Source organism: Thalassophryne amazonica, chromosome 4, assembly GCF_902500255.1.
Source record: "Thalassophryne amazonica chromosome 4, fThaAma1.1, whole genome shotgun sequence".
In the NCBI taxonomy this organism is placed as follows: domain Eukaryota; kingdom Metazoa; phylum Chordata; class Actinopteri; order Batrachoidiformes; family Batrachoididae; genus Thalassophryne; species Thalassophryne amazonica.
Window position 1 is genome coordinate 95,560,770 of NC_047106.1, and position 17,864 is coordinate 95,578,633.

Consider the following 17,864-nt stretch of genomic DNA (forward strand, 5'->3'; position numbering starts at 1 on the left):
ATTTAACAAACGCAAATACACTAACATCTATAAACCCAGAGAATATATTCACGAGAGTTTTAGGCACTAGAGTTTAATGCTGCTATCTGTGGACCCTGAACAGAGTGTCTGAAATGCATTTGTCCTGTCGTGAATGTCTGAGATTACCTTATGCTACCCATAATGCATTGCTGCCTGGCACAGCATGTGCTCACAAAACCTTAAAAATTAGCACATTACTTTAAAACGAAAACATATATCTGATATTTTCATTTTATAAACTTCAGACATGACAGTAATTTTAAATAACTTGTCTAAAATGAGTGGTTAAAATTTGAACCATAAGTTAAACATGTATGCCTCTGCATGACTTGGTGACATTGCGATTATATTAGTATGGTGTTAAAAGAAATGACTTTTTTTTTTTTGGTCACCAGTTCTCCTTTGCTTACAGCCTATAGAGTGGTTTCTGATTGCAGAGGATAGAACAACATGCCTATTAGGAAGCTTTTAACAGGTAGGTCTCAACAGCTTTAACAGTTTTAAAAATGTTTTTCACTGTTCAGCTTAGCTTAGTACGTTATCGGTCTAAAAGTTATCGGACGGTAATTCATCGGAAGATAATTGGTCCGATGATGGTTTTTAAATTTATCTAAAAAGATAAACCGATAATGAAAACATTATCTTAAATAATTATCTGTTATTGGATTATCGGAAGTGTGCCCACCACTGGACGTGACTAAATGTATATTCCGGTGATTAGGCTTCATTTAAGGGGAGGACAACAGCAGGTTTCAGCCAGGTTTCACATAACCCAATCTTATCCAAGCGGTGTTCCATAGTTAGATCATTTATCAACAGTGATTTTGAGGACAGTGATCTTATGCTAATGAGACTCAAACAAAGGACCTCACTGGGGTTGACATTTTGACTGTTGGGTTTGGAGGTGGTTCCAGAGTAATACAACCCCTGGCAAAAATTATGGAATCACCGGCCTCGGAGGATGTTCATTCTGTTGTTTAATTTTGTAGAAAAAAAGCAGATCTCAGACATGACACAAAACTAAAGTCATTTCAAATGGCAACTTTCTGGCTTTAAGAAACACTATAAGAAATCAAGAAAAAAAGATTGTGGCAGTCAGTAACGGTTACTTTTTTACACCAAGCAGAGCGAAAATATATGGACTCACTCAATTTTGAGGAATAAATTATGGAATCACCCTGTAAATTTCCATCCCCAAAACTAACACCTGCATCAAATCACATCTGCTCGTTGACATTGACCCTATGTCATGACATTGACCCTATGTGTCTTTTTGCAATGAATGTTTTCACAGTTTTTGCTCTATGGCAAGATGCATTATCATCTTGAAAAATGATTTCATCATCCCCAAACATCAGAAAAGTGTCCAAAATATCAACGTAAACTTGTGCATTTATTGATGATGTAATGACAGCCATCTCCCCAGTGCCTTTACCTGACATGCAGCCCCATATCATCAATGACTGTGGAAATTTACATGTTCTCTTCAGGCAGTCATCTTTATAAATCTCATTGGAACGGCACCAAACAAAAGTTCCAGCATCATCACCTTGCCCAATGCAGATTCGAGATTCATCACTGAATATGACTTTCATCCAGTCATCCACAGTCCACGATTGCTTTTCTTTAGCCCATTGTAACCTTGTTTTTTTCTGTTTAGGTGTTAATGATGGCTTTCGTTTAGCTTTTATGTATGTAAATCCCATTTCCTTTAGGCGGTTTCTTACAGTTCGGTCACAGACATTGACTCCAGTTTCCTCCCATTCGTTCCTCATTTGTTTTGTTGTGCATTTTCGATTTTTAAGACATATTGCTTTAAGTTTTCTGTCTTGACGCTTTGATGTCTTCCTTGGTCTACCAGTATGTTTGCCTTTAACAACCTTCCCATGTTGTTTGTATTTGGTCCAGAGTTTAGACACAGCTGACTGTGAACAACCAACATCTTTTGCAACATTGCGTGATGATTACCCTCTTTTAAGAGTTTGATAATCCTCTCCTTTGTTTCAATTGACATCTCTCATGTTGGAGCCATGATTCATGTCAGTCCATTTGGTGCAATAGCTCTCCAAGGTGTGATCACTCCTTTTTAGATGCAGACTAACAAGCAGATGTGATTTGATGCAGGTGTTAGTTTTGGGGATGAAAATTTACAGGGTGATTCCATAATTTATTCCTCAGAATTGAGTGAGTCCATATTTTTTTCCTCTGCTTGGTCTAAAAAAGTAACTGTTACTGACTGCCACAATCTTTTTTTTCTTGATTTCCTATAGTGTTTCTTAAAGCCAGAAAGTTGCCATTTGAAATTACTTTAGTTTTGTGTCATGTCTGTGATCTGCTTTTTTCTACAAAATTAAAAACTGAATGAACATCCTCCGAGGCCGGTGATTCCATAATTATTGCCAGGGGTTGTATATGTAAGATGCCTAACACTAAAAGGAAGGCTGGTTATCAATGAAACTAAAGCCTTGCTGTCTGCAGTACTGCACCAGCAACCTTTTCAACAACATTAGCCTGCTAAATGCCTTATCTTTACCCCAAAAGAGGAGGGGGCCAGAGACGATTAATTGATGCCAACACATTTTTCTTATGAGGTAACAATTCCTCTCTGTATCCATTTTTTTTTTTTTTTTTTTTACATGTGATCACATCCTACAACCCCAATTCCAATGAAGTTGGGACATTGTGTGAAATGTAAGTCACAACAAAATACAATGATTTACAAATCCTCTTCAACCTATATTCAATTGAATACACCACAAAGACAAGACATTTAATGTTCAAACTGATAGACTTTCTTTTGTTTTTGTGCAAATATTTGCGCATTTTGAAATGGATGCCTGCAACACATTTCAAAAAGCTGGGACAGGGGCAACAAAAGACTGGGAAAGTTGATGAATGCTCAAAGAACACCTGTTTGGAACATTCCACAGGTGAACAGGTTAATTAGAAACAGGTGAGTGTCATAATTGGGTATAAAAGGAGCATCCCCAAAAGGCTCAGCTGTTCAATAGCAAAGATGGGGCGAGGATCACCACAGAACAACGTTTCTCAATGTTCAATTGCAAGGAATTTAGGGATTCCATCATCTACAGTCCATAATATAAACAGAAGATTCAGAGAATCTGGAGAACGTTCTACACGTAAGCGGCAAGGCTGAAAACCAGCACTGAACGCCAGTGACCTTCGATCCCTCAGGCAGCACTGTATTAAAAACCGAAATCATTGTGTAAAGGATCTTACAGTGTGGGCTCAGGAACACTCCAGAAAACCATTGTTAGTTAACACAGTTCGTTGCTACATCTACAAGTGCAAGTTAAAACTCTACCATGCAAAGCGAAAGCCATACATCAACAACATCCAGAAACGCTGCCACTTTCTCTGGACCCCAGCTCAATTGAAATGGACAGACACAAAGTGGAAAAGTGTGCTGTAGTCTGATGAGTCCACATTTCAAATTGTTTTTGGAATTCATGGACGTCATGTCCTCCGGACAAAAGATGGTCCTCCGGACCATCCAGATTGTTGTGTAAGTTGCCCATGGCATGGGTAACTTACACATCTGTGATGGCACCATCGATGCTGAAAGATACATCCAGGTTTTGGAGCAACATATGCTGCCATCCAAGCAACGTCTTTTTCAGGAACATCCCTGCTTATTTCAGCAAGACAATGCCAAGCCACATTCTGCACGTGTTACAACAGCGTGATTTCGTAGTAAAAGAGTGCAGGTACTAGACTGGTCTGCCTGCAGTCCAGACCTGTTGCCCATTGAAAATGTGTGGCGCATTATGAAGCGCAAAATACGACAACGGAGACCCCGGACTGTTGAACAACTGAAGTCGTACATCAAGCAAGAATGAGAGAGAATTCCACCTACCAAGCTTCAACAATTAGTGTTCTCAGTTCCCAAATGCTTATTGAGTGTTGTTAGAAGGAAATGTGAGGTAACACAGTGGTAAACATACCACTGTTCCAGCTTTTTTGAAACGTGTTGTCGGCATCCATTTCAAAATGAGCAAATATTTGCACAAAAATAAAGTTTAGTAGTATGAACATGAAATATCTAGTCTTTGTGGTGCATTCAATTGCATATAGGTTGAAGAGGATTTGAAAATCATTGTATTCTGTTTTTATTTACATTTTACACAACGTCCCAACTTCATAATTTCATCAACATCCATGCGGTAGTTTTGATGTAATCCTGCTAACAGAGAGACAGACAGATAAATAAAAAAGAACATCCCTCTTCCTGATCTTGATATCGCATCTGGATCCTGATTTTGCATGGTGTTCCACAATCTTTCTGATCCCAAATCTAATCTGGATCCAGATCACCTCCAAAAATTCAGTGGAGTTTTCCATGACCTAATACAGGGGTGGGCAACAAGGGCCAAGACACTGCAGGTTTTCCTTGCAACCAATCACCTCAGCTGGTGGGTTGGTGATGAGCTTCTCCCCTGAAAATAAACACCTGATTGTCAATGAAATCACCTGCTGAGGTTATTGGTAGCAAGGAAAACCTGCAGTGTCTCAGCCCCTCGTGGCACATGATTGCAGCACATGCTGCATTGTGCTGGGTGTAGGGTAGGGATCTATATCTCAAGGACTACATGAGATATTAAATCATTGTTTGTTGCATAGAATTCTGCTGGAGCTAAAAAAAAAAACTGTATGAGACCTATGGAATTAACATTGTGTGATGAAGTCTCTGGACTCATCTCTGTGCTTGTTCTGTTAGACCTCAGTGCTGCTTTTGATACTGTTGACCATAAAATTTTATTACAGAGATTAGAGCATGCCATAGGTATTAAAGGCACTGCGCTGCGGTGGTTTGAATCATATTTGTCTAATAGATTACAATTTGTTCATGTAAATGGGGAATCTTCTTCACAGACTAAAGTTAATTATGGAGTTCCACAAGGTTCTGTGCTAGGACCAATTTTATTTACTTTATACATGCTTCCCTTAGGCAGTATTATTAGACGGTATTGCTTAAATTTTCATTGTTACGCAGATGATACCCAGCTTTATCTATCCATGAAGCCAGAGGACACACACCAATTAGCTAAACTGCAGGATTGTCTTACAGACATAAAGACATGGATGACCTCTAATTTCCTGCTTTTAAACTCAGATAAAACTGAAGTTATTGTACTTGGCCCCACAAATCTTAGAAACATGGTGTCTAACCAGATCCTTACTCTGGATGGCATTACCCTGACCTCTAGTAATACTGTGAGAAATCTTGGAGTCATTTTTGATCAGGATATGTCATTCAAAGCGCATATTAAACAAATATGTAGGACTGCTTTTTTGCATTTACGCAATATCTCTAAAATCAGAAAGGTCTTGTCTCAGAGTGATGCTGAAAAACTAATTCATGCATTTATTTCCTCTAGGCTGGACTATTGTAATTCATTATTATCAGGTTGTCCTAAAAGTTCCCTAAAAAGCCTTCAGTTAATTCAAAATGCTGCAGCTAGAGTACTGACGGGGACTAGAAGGAGAGAGCATATCTCACCCATATTGGCCTCTCTTCATTGGCTTCCTGTTAATTCTAGAATAGAATTTAAAATTCTTCTTCTTACTTATAAGGTTTTGAATAATCAGGTCCCGTCTTATCTTAGGGACCTCGTAGTACCATATCACCCCAATAGAGCGCTTCGCTCTCAGACTGCAGGCTTACTTGTAGTTCCTAGGGTTTGTAAGAGTAGAATGGGAGGCAGAGCCTTCAGCTTTCAGGCTCCTCTCCTGTGGAACCAGCTCCCAATTCAGATCAGGGAGACAGACACCCTCTCTACTTTTAAGATTAGGCTTAAAACTTTCCTTTTTGCTAAAGCTTATAGTTAGGGCTGGATCAGGTGACCCTGAACCATCCCTTAGTTATGCTGCTATAGACGTAGACTGCTGGGGGGTTCCCATGATGCACTGTTTCTTTCTCTTTTTGCTCTGTATGCACCACTCTGCATTTAATCATTAGTGATTGATCTCTGCTCCCCTCCACAGCATGTCTTTTTCTTGGTTCTCTCCCTCAGCCCCAACCAGTCCCAGCAGAAGACTGCCCCTCCCTGAGCCTGGTTCTGCTGGAGGTTTCTTCCTGTTAAAAGGGAGTTTTTCCTTCCCACTGTAGCCAAGTGCTTGCTCACAGGGGTCGTTTTGACCGTTGGGGTTTTACATAATTATTGTATGGCCTTGCCTTACAATATAAAGCGCCTTGGGGCAACTGTTTGTTGTGATTTGGCGCTATATAAAAAAATTGATTGATTGATTGATTGAAGTCAAGGTGGTTGAAGAATTAGTTAATGCTGGAAAGACACTGAAATCATCTGGAACCTTGGGTAAGGTTATTTCATTAATTCATTCATCCATATCCTAAACTCACTTAATTCCAATTATTATATTAAAATTTTAAAGAATATTTGAGACAAGAAATACAACATAACAAAAATGTGGGTAACAGAAATAATCAACAAATGGCAAAAATTTTCACAACACTCTTGGGTCTAATTTGGACTTCATTATCCATCTGCGATGAGCTGAGAGAACTTGGCTCCTGCTGTAGCTCAGCATGGGGCCGAAATACGGCAGGTGGAAAGATGCTCAGAGCACACAACTCTCCCTGAGCTACCAAGAATATTTAAATAGTTTTCATTTTCCACATGATTGGCTGTGGGTGAAGGCCGTGCACCAGAAGTGGAGAGAGGGAATTTAAGACACTGGTCCTAGAAATAGGAAATGTGTTTGTGTTTACATTTCCATTTGTCGCTCACTGAGGCAGGCCAAAGAACAGTGTTGATATATTCATCTGCATGTGGAAGGAATATCTCTCATGTCGTTTGTACCTTACACAGTGCAATGTTGTGTTTTTTAATGTGCATTTACTGTGTTGTTCTGTTCCTCTAAACCCCGAAGGGCAGAATAATGCTGAAATGAAGGTCGGAGCTACTGAAAATGTCATGATTTTTCTACAGTGATGGGAAAAGGACGGAGTGTCAAAAAGTTTTGCAAAATGAGTGAATTTCTGAAAGTGGAACGAGGATGTGAGGAAAAGAGAAAATAATTGGATGTTTTAGAAGTAGATGTATGGAGGTTTGGGCTTCATTTCCGCCTCTGGAGTTGATCTTTGGTGAAAGGAAAAGTTATTTACCTCCAGCCAGCAGGAGTCTGCCTGTCCTTCAACGTCTTTGTCTCTGTTTTCCATATATCCTCCAATATGTGTTCTCTCTTCTTTATTCTTCACCTCTACACCCTGCAGCGGTAGTATGCCATTCAGTGGGTGAATGTGCATGCACCTGTGTGCATGTGCACGTCCTACCTCTGGTCCTGTCGTGATCAATCTCTTTACAGTGTGGCTATAAGGTTGGAGTGCAGAAACAATCCCATTATTAAAGTGAGTCACGTGCTATTCTTAGCTTGGCCAATCACAGCTTTGCTCCCATTCTGAGTCCGTAGGATACAGGCATATAACTTAACTCGTAATCTCTCATCATATTTGGTGCTCCGGGCAATAAATGCACTCATGAAGACGTGCGTGCACTCCGTGTCAGGATGTGATCTGATCATATGTCATAACAACAGTGAAATATTTAATTCAGGTCTAGTTCTTGCTCCAAGTGCAGGCAGGTGGAATAGATAAACAAATGACATGTGATGGGAGACAGGAAAGGCAAAGAAAGGAGGAATATTAAACAGCAATGCATCTGTACAAGTGGTTGCTGATATACATGCTGATGTACAGTAAGTCCTTTGTTTCTAACTCCTGCAATTGAAAAATGCACAAAGTAATAAGCTTCTGCTGCATGTGTCAGATAAAATGTACACTCAGAGTTGACAAGTATGCCGTGTATGAGCCCTGAGGCTCATTGGTGTTGGTGCTTATCCCTTGAATCAGTAGTGTGAGGAGGACGAGACCCGACAACTCAGCCAAGGTCATTACCCACTCACAGCTGGGTGGACTGACAATGCACATGAAGTATCTTGTTTAGGGGCACAGACAGGTAGCATAAATCAGAATTGAACCCAGGTTCGCATATTGGTGAAAACAAACTCCTGTTACAGATGTTTTATCACTCAGTGGTCTCCAGCATCATCTTCTTCTACGCTGTCGTGTGCTGAGCAGCAGGCTGAAGGCAGCTGAACATCAACATGTTCATGAGGAGGGTTGACTCTGTCCTGGGGTTGAATGGGAGTCTGTGATGGAGGTGTCAGAGAGGATGATGTTGAGAAAACTGCTCACCATCCATGACAACACCTCCCACCCCCTGCATGCCACACTGATGTCCTGTCAGAGCACCTTCCAGCCCAAAGATTGAGAGCACCGAGGTGCACCACAGGAGGTCCTTCCTACCTGTGGTAATCAGACTGTATAACTCCTCCCCCTTCTGCAGGTTGAATACATAACAATCAGAGTTTTCAGTTACTCAGAGCTATGTGCAATACTGTCAACATCTTGTGCAAGTGTCTTCAGTCACTTTGCATAAACATGTTGTACTCATTGATCTCACTGTAAAAAGAGGCAATGTTTACTCTTGGGGCACTCTACCAATGGGCCCGAGTCTGGGTTGAGAATGGGCACTCAGAGAGGGCAACACATGCATAAAATGTTTGGCACAGTTTCATGGAAATTAATTGAATTCTTTGTGATGCAGTGTACTCTAATTTATTATATGGCTATGACAGTATGTGGGCTCTGATTGGCTGATTTGCGTTCTGATATTTTCCCACATCAGACCATTACCGTGACAATCGGTCCAGCTCGCATATCAGATTTGCGACTCTGTTTATAATTTTCACGGTGTAAAATAAAACAAAGCAAAAAGGGAACAAAGAAACTATGAGCGATGAAGAGGAGCATTCTCCAAGCAAATTTTATTACACTAACAAGTTTGAACTAGAGGAATTAACAGCAAACGAGCTCAAAGTGGACATGCAAAATGAAGACCAACAAGATGAAAACACAGCTCCCAACATCCATATAATAAACTAATTATTAACCTCGGTCTGTACGGGAATTTCAGACCTCAGTCTTTTTGTATGAACCTCGCTGTGTTCAGTCCATACTGTAAAGACCAAGGTCTGATATTCTTCCATACAGATGTTGGGCTCATGCTAATTTAGTGTTAAATTAGCACTGGTGATTTTACTGTGAGACCGCCATTCCAACATATGTCCACAAATCATGTGCAATAACAACTCGTTAACAAATCCCAGCACTAATGTCACCTTATCACATTTAAATTCCACTTCACATATTGTAAATAAGTTGCTCCTATCTTTTTTCAGTTCCAATCATGTTTATATATTGTGTGTGTGTGTGTATATATATATATATATATTCTATTTCTACCTCATTCTCTTATCTTATTGTATTATTACAAGTATCATTATTATTGCCTATCCCTTGCACACACTGTTAGATGCACATTTTCCTCCACTCGCACCCATTTTGTGTGTCTTTTTTTAAGACCTGAAGTAACGTGAATTTTTCCACTGTGAGATCAATAAAGTCTTATCTTTAATCCATATTGGCTCCAGGTTTTTACCTTTAGATTGACCTTTTAAGATCACCCAACGTCAAAGGTACTATAACTAATAGAAAAGTTGGCTTCATAACATTTAATAGCAACAGCAGGTGTAGCTTTTGATCAAACAAAAAGGCAATAACAATTAAAAGCAGCAATTGTAAATATCACCTATATATATATATATATATATATTTTTTTTTTTTTTTTTTCTTTTTTCTAAAAAGGCAAAATTTTGACCGTGGATTTTTCTCATGTGTTACATCATTTTGTCCATGGCTGATTCTCAGCCCCTCCAACAAGTCGGTCTGACAGAGGTGAAAAAACTACTCCTGTATTGTGTTTGGAATGAGTACTCTTCCAGTTATGAAATAGCTGAAGGGGGATCAGAGAAGTGAGTGCCCCGGTCTCTAGTGTGGGGAGCTTGGAAACAGCAGGCGGCCCCTCTGCAGCAGTTTGTAATTTTCTCTCTGCAGTGATAAAACTTCACTCCTTGATGTGCAGAAAATTTCTGGGGAAAAAAATCCACATTTGATAATAAACAATTTTCTTCCTCTGTATTTATTGATTGGTGAAGTGATGAACTGAACAGTGTGTGAAAGGTGTGTGTGTGTGGCATCTTCCACAATTGGCTTGAATCCAATCTGAAGGTATCTGCACCAGATTAAATTGACATACGTATTTTGAATAATAAAATTGCTCTTGGAAGGTTTGTAATTTGGTAAACAAAAAAAAAATTCCTTTTGTTTGCCCTGTACATACATATATACATAAACACAATGGCACATATACAACCTCAAATCAGAAAAAGTTGGGGTGACACTGAAAATGCAAATAAAAAATAATTGATATTTCACCATACGTTGGCATGAATTTCATTGTAGACTGCATAAACCCAGCAGGGAGCTGTGGCCTGAAGGTCTTAGGTGCACCAAGGGGCGGTAACCCTCGAACACCGTGGTGGACATCAGTGGTCTGGGAAGTTGTCCGACTGAAGAAGGAGTCCTTCTGAGATATGTTATCTCTGAAGACTCTGGTGGCAGTTGCAAGGTACTGACAGGCCTGAAGAGCGACAGCCTTTGTTGTGGGGATGCAAAGCAGCGGCTGTGGGAGGAGTTCAGGGTAACCATGGAGAAGGACATTCGGTCGGCACCAAAGTGCTTCTGGCGGACCGTGAGGCACCTTCGGAACGAAAATGGGGAACCATCGAAGCTGTCTACAGTAAGGATGGGACTCTGTTGAACTCAACTGAGGATTTAATCCGGCACTGGAAGGAATACTTTGAGGAAGTCCTGCATCAGACTGGCGCACCCTCTATAGTAGGGGCAGAGCTGTAAGCTGATGGGGGATTTTCATCAATTTCACTGGTGGAAGTCAAAGAGGTAGTCAAACAGCTCCGCAGTGACAAGGCCCTGGCAGTTGAGATCCACAGAGAAATGCTGAAGGCTCTGGGTGTGGAGGGATTGTCTTGTATGAGACGTCCCGTCAACACTGCATTGTGTAGGAAAGTGGCTAAGGAGTGGCAAACTGGGGGTGGTGGTCTCCATATTTAAAAAAAGGGGGACAGGGAGTATGTGCTAATATAGGGGCATCACACTACTCAGCCTCCGTGGGAATGTCTAGTCCAGGGTGCTGGAAAGGAGGGTCTTGGCCGATAGTCGAACCTCTGATTAAAGAGGAACAATGTGGTTTCCATCTGGTTGTAGAACAACCAACCAGCACTTCACTCTCACAAGGATCCTGGAGGAGGACTGGAGTATGTCCATACAGTTCACATGTGTTTTTGTGGTCTTGGAGACTGCAGTGACGTCCAAATGGGTGAATTTAAGCTACCATTACGAAAGTATTAATGTGGATTCTGACACAGAATATTACCGTTTCACATTTGATGGATTTGATGGATTTTCACCTTTCATGGATACTCCATGCCTGACTGCTGTTGGAGTGAAAATAAACTGTGCAAATGATGGAATGGATTACAATGGGAATAACATGCTTGTGTCTGTTGACTTGCTGTTCATGCTGTTATACTGTCGCAAGTGAGTTTTACCGGCGATGCATGAATGTCCTCAAATCATCGGGACACAACAGGGGTTATTCCCTAAATGTTGTTGTTCATTCGGCTGCTCCCGGTTTTGCTCGTGTCGCCACAGCAGATACAGCCAGATCTGCATTGGTAATTGGCACAAGCTTTACGCCGGATGCCCTTCCTGACGCAACCCCAGTTTCAACCTGGAGAAAGGTTATTCCGTAAATGACATGCCTATCACTGAAAATTTAAGTGATAAATTTGCTGGATACACAGGTTTCATACAGAAAAATAATTACAGTTTTCAAACTGAAGTATTAGGAAAATAGCAATCACAATGAAGGAAATCCAGCAAACAAACCCTGTCTATTGCCCTTGTCCACACCAAACTGGAACTTTTCCTATATGATGTGTTTTTCTTGGCCATTTTCAAAAAGTGTTCTGTAAACATGGTACATTTCAAGAAATATCTCATTCACACAAAACCACTGAAATATTGGAGGATATAGTGGGGTAAAAACAAGTTTTTAAAGTCAGTCCATGATTGTGCAAGTTCTCCTACATCTTTCCCTTAGAAAGATGAGAAAGGGCTGTAATTTTCATCATAGGTACAACTTCAACTGTGAGAGACAAAATGGGAAAAAGAAATCCAGGAAATAACATTGTAGGATTTTTAAAGAATTTATTTGTAAATTATGGTGGAAAATAAGTATTTGGTCAATAACAAAATTCAACTCAATACTTTGTAACATAATCTTTGTTGGCAATGACAGAGGTCAAACGGTTCTTGTAAGTCTTCACCAGGGTTTGCACACAATGTACCTGGTATTTGGCCCATTCCTCCATACAGATCTCCTCTAGAGCAGTGATGTTTTGGGGCTGTCGCTGGGCACACGGACTTTCAACTCTCTCAACAAATTGTCTATGGTGTTGAGGTCTAGAAACTGGCTTGGCCACTCCAGGAACTTGAAATGCTTTTTACGGAGCACTCCTTCGTTGCCTGAGCGGTGTGTTGGTATCATTGTCATGCTGGAAGACCCAGCAAGTTGCATTTTCAGTGCTGTCACTGATGGAAGGAGGTTTTGGCTTAAAATCTCACCATACACGGCCACATTCATTCTTTCCCTTAACACAGATCAGGTCGTCCGTCCCCTTTGCAGAAAAACAGCCCCAAAGCATGATGTTTCCACCCCCATGCTTCACAGTAGGTATGGTGTTCTTGGAATGCAACTCAGCATTCTTCTTCCTCCAAACACAACGAGTTGAGTTTTTACCAAAAAGTTCCATTTTGGTTTCAGCTGACCACATGATATTCTCCTAATCCTCTTCTGGATCATCCATATGCGCTCTGGCAAACTTCACATGGGCCTGGACACGTACTGGCTTAAGCAGGGGGACACACCTGGCACTGCAGGATTTGAGTCCCTCTCTGCGTAGTGTGTAGCCTTTGTTACTTTGGTCCCAGCTCTCTGCAGGTCATTCATCAGGTCCCTCCATGTAGTTCTGGGATTTCTGTTCACCATTCTCATGATCATTTTGACCCCATGGGATGAGATCTTGCGTGGATCCCCAGATGGAGGGAGATTATCAATGGTCTTGTATGTCTTCCATTTTCTTACAATTGCTCCCACAGTGAATTTATTCACACCAACCTGCATGACTATTGTAGATTCTCTCTTCCCAGACTGGTGCTCATCTACAATTTTCTTCCTGTGTCTTTCGACAGCTGTTTGGTCTCGGCCATGGTTGAGTTTGGAATCTGTTTGAGGCTGTGGACAGGTGTCTTTTATACAAATAGCGAGTTCAAACAGATGCCATTAATACAGGTAACAGGTGGAGGACAGAAGAGCTTCTTAAAGAAGAAGTTACAGGTCTGTGAGAGCCAGAAATATTGCTTGTTTGTGGGTGACCAAATACTTATTTTCCACCATAATTTACAAATAAATTCTTTAGAAATCCTACAATGTGATTTCCTGGATTTTTTTTTTTTTCTCATTTTGTCTCTCATCGTTGAAGTGTACCTATGTTGAAAATTACAGACCTCTCTCATCTTTCTAAGTCAGAGAACATGCACAATCATGGACTGACTAAATACTTTTTTTACCCCACTGTATATGTCAGGCCTGTATGTGATGCTTTAATGCTTCCACAAAAAAACAACAGGCGTAGAGCATGCGCGTAACTAGTGTAAAGAGCTAACCGAGGTAGCAGCCGAAGTTATGGCACTTTCACACCAGAGTCATTAGCCACAGCAGAGGCATCATGAATCATCTAAAAAGCATTATTTTCAATGAGACATTTCCATAAAACCATGCAAAAAGCAATGCTTCGCAAGGAGCGCGCATTGCCAGTTGTCGTCAAGTTGCCATGGTCAAAGTTCGACCCAATCCAACTTTCGCTGCTCTGCACTGTGACATAGCTTTGCGCTGTCCAGTAGAAATGAGGCTTCAGGCAAAACATGGAATATTGCAGTGCAGAAACCACTGATCTGTATAAAACAGTTTTATACAGATCAGTGGCAGAAACGTGTCCCAGAACTGCTATTTATACGCAGCAGTTTTCTGAAGAAAATCCTTGCAATGTTTTTTTAACCTAAAATTAATTTCTAATTACTGTAAAAAAAACTTGCAATTAAAATAGCACTTGTAATTAAAATAGTAAAAAAAACAACAACAACAAAAAACAAACAAAAAAAGATTCTTTGAAACCTTTCTTCAGCTGTAAATTAAAACCACAACTTACCTGATATTTCCGATTAGATGATTTCTTGTTTAGCATAAGGAACCTTGGACATTTTTTTAGACAGATACAAATTATTCATATCTCATTTCAACCAGAAAAAACAGACACTGTAAATAAATACAAATGTTTATTATAAATGCAACAGGAGATGAGTTAACAATGACTGCAGCGTGATTGTATATTATGTGACAAAAACGTCATGATCAAATCAAATCAATTCAAATCAATTTTATTTATATAGTGCCAAATCACAACAAACAGTTGCCCCAAGGTGCTTTATATTGTAAGGCAAAGCCATACAATAATTACGGAAAAACCCCAACGGTCAAACGACCCCCTGTGAGCAAGCACTTGGCGACAGTGGGAAGGAAAAACTCCCTTTTAACAGGAAGAAACCTCCAGCAGAACCAGGCTCAGGGAGGGGCAGTCTTCTGCTGGGACTGGTTGGGACTGAGGGAGAGAACCAGGAAAAAGACATGCTGTGGAGGGGAGCAGAGATCAATCACTAATGATTAAATGCAGAGTGGTGCATACAGAGCAAAAAGAGAAAGAAACACTCAGTGCATCATGGGAACCCCCCAGCAGTCTAAGTCTATAGCAGCATAACTAAGGGATGGTTCAGGGTCACCTGATCCAGCCCTAACTATAAGCTTTAGCAAAAAGGAAAGTCTTAAGCCTAATCTTAAAAGTAGAGAGGGTGTCTATCTCCCTGATCCGAATTGGGAGCTGGTTCCACATGAGAGGAGCCTGAAAGCTGAAGGCTCTGCCTCCCATTCTACTCTTACAAACCCTAGGAACTACAAGTAAGCCTGCAGTCTGAGAGTGAAGCGCTCTATTGGGGTGATATGGTACTATGAGGTCCCTAAGATAAGATGGGACCCGATTATTCAAAACCTTATAAGTAAGAAGAAGAATTTTAAATTCTATTCTAGAATTAACAGGAAGCCAATGAAGAGAGGCCAATATGGGTGAGATATACTCTCTCCTTCTAGTCCCTGTCAGAACTCTAGCTGCAGCATTTTGAATTAACTGAAAGCTTTTCAGGGAACTTTAAGGACAACCTGATAATAATGAATTACAATAGTCCAGCCTAGAGGAAATAAATGCATGAATTAGTTTTTCAGCATCACTCTGAGACAAGACCTTTCTAATTTTAGAGATATTGCGCAAATGCAAAAAAGCAGTCCTACATATTTGTTTAATATGCGCATTGAATGACATATCCTAATCAAAAATGACTCCAAGATTTCTCACAGTATTACTAGAGGTCAGGATAATGCCATGCAGAGTAAGGATCTGGTTAGACACCATGTTTCTAAGATTTGTGGGGCCAAGTACAATATCATCAGTTTTATCTGAGTTTAAAAGCAGGAAATTAGAGGTCATCCATGTCTTTATGTCTGTAAGACAATCCTGCAGTTTAGCTAATTGGTGTGTGTCCTCTGGCTTCATGGATAGATAAAGCTGGGTATCATCTGCGTAACAATGAAAATTTAAGCAATGCCGTCTAATAATACGCCGGCGGTCTGCATGGTTCTTGGCCCTCGTCCGGGCTTTGAGCAGGGCAGAGCGGGCGGTACACCACACCCGACGGCACCTTCTCAGATGGGCCTGGACCGAGGGCACCCCGACCTCTCCCTCCACTAGCGGGAACAATGGGGGCTGGTACCCCAAACACACTTCAACGGGGAGAGGCCGGTAGCAGACGATACTTGGCTATTATGAGCGTTACTCGATCCAGGCCAGATGGTTACTCCAGGCCGTCGGCGTTTGCGCGGAGGTCACGCAGCGGAGGGCCTGCTCCAGTTCCTGGTTCGTCCGCTATGCCTGCCTGTTTGTCTGGGGGTGGTACCCGACGAGAAACTGACGGTGGCCCCCAGTTCCCTGCAGTAACTCCTCCAGACCTGGGAGGAGAACTGAGGACCACGATCCGAGACAATGTCCGATGGAATCCCATGCAGACGCATGACATGGTGGACCAGGAGGTCTGCAGTCTCCTGGGCCGTCGGGAGCTTCGGGAGGGCCACAAAGTGGGCCGCCTTGGAGAACCGGTCCACTATCGTGAGGATGGTAGTCATGCCCTGGGACGGCGGGAGGCCTGTGACAAAGTCCAGGCTGATGTGAGACCAGGGGCAATGAGGCACGGGCAGAGGCTGGAGGAGGCCTTGGGCCTTGTGGTGGTCGGCTTTGCCCCTGGCACAGGTGGTGCAGGCCTGGACATACTCCCGGACGTCGGCTTCCATAGACGCCCACCAGAAGCGCTGCCGGACCACTGCCACGGTCCTTCGCACCCCTGGATGACAGGAGAGCTTGGAACCGTGACAGAAGTCAAGGACCGCAACCCTGGCCTCTGGTGGGACGTACAATTTGTCCTTCGGACCTGTCCCCGGGTCCGGGCTCCGTGTCAGGGCCTCCCGGACGGTCTTCTCCACGTCCCAGGTAAGGGTGGCCACGACAGTGGACTCGGGGATGATGGTTTCAGGGGGGTCTGACAGCTCGGTCTTGACCTCCTCTTCATGCACCCAGGACAGGGCGTCAGATCGTTGGTTTTTAGTCCCGAGGTGGTAGGTGATCCGGAAGTCAAAACGCCCAAAGAACAGCGACCAGCGGGCTTGCCTGGGGTTCAGACGCTTCACGGTCCGGATGTACTCCAGGTTCCGATAGTCCGTGAAAACCGTAAATGGTACCGATGCTCCCTCCAACAGATGTCTCCACTCCTCAAGAGTCTCCTTCACCGCAAGAAGTTCCCGATTGCCGACGTCATAGTTCCGTTCAGCTGGGGTCAACCTGCGGGAAAAGTAGGCACATGGATGGAGAACCTTGTCGGACTCCCCACTCTGGGATAGCACGGCTCCTATCCCTGAGTCAGAGGTGTCCACTTCAACTACAAACTGGCGATTGGGATCGGGCTGCACCAGAACCGGTGCAGTCGAGAACCGGCGTTTCAACTCCCTAAACGTGGCTTTGCACCGATCCGACCAGGTGAAGGGGACTTTTGTGGAGGTCAGGGCTGTCAGGGGGCTAACTACCTGACTGTAGCCCTTGATGAACCTCCGGTAGAAATTTGCAAAACCGAGGAACTGTTGTAGTTTCCTGCAGTTTGTTGGTTGGGGCCAATCTCTCATCGCCGCAACCTTGGCCGGATCAGGGGCGACGGAGTTCGAGGAGATTATGAACCCCAGGAAGGACAAAGAAGTGCGGTGGAACTCGCACTTCTCGCCCTTCACAAACAGCCGGTTCTCCAAAAACCGCTGCAGGACCTGACGTGCATGCTTGACATGGGTCTCAGGATCCGGAGAAAAGATGAGTATATCGTCTAGATATACGAAGACAATCCGATGCAGGAAGTCCCGCAAGACGTCGTTAACCAACGCTTGGAACGTCGCGGGCGCATTGGTGAGGCCGAACGGCATGACCAGGTACTCAAAGTGACCTAACGGGGTGTTAAATGCCGTCTTCGACTCGTCTCCCTCCCGGATCCGAACCAGGTGATAAGCATTCCTAAGATCCAATTTCGTGTAAATTTGGGCTCCATGCAGGGGCGTGAACAC

At 42.5% G+C, this 17,864-nt stretch overlaps 1 protein-coding gene and 1 long non-coding RNA gene across 4 annotated transcripts in view; one reads left to right on the top strand and one right to left on the bottom strand.

The window, feature by feature from the left end:
- schip1 (schwannomin interacting protein 1) overlaps nt 1-17,864 on the top strand; it is a 1,140,784-nt gene that overhangs the window by 281,553 nt on the left and 841,367 nt on the right. The window lies entirely within an intron of this gene.
- Nucleotides 2,909-17,864, bottom strand: part of LOC117508507 — a 39,135-nt gene continuing 24,179 nt past the window's right edge. The window contains exon 5 of the long non-coding RNA XR_004560110.1: nt 2,909-2,919. This is a non-coding gene — a long non-coding RNA (uncharacterized LOC117508507). The remainder of the gene's footprint in view (nt 2,920-17,864) is intronic.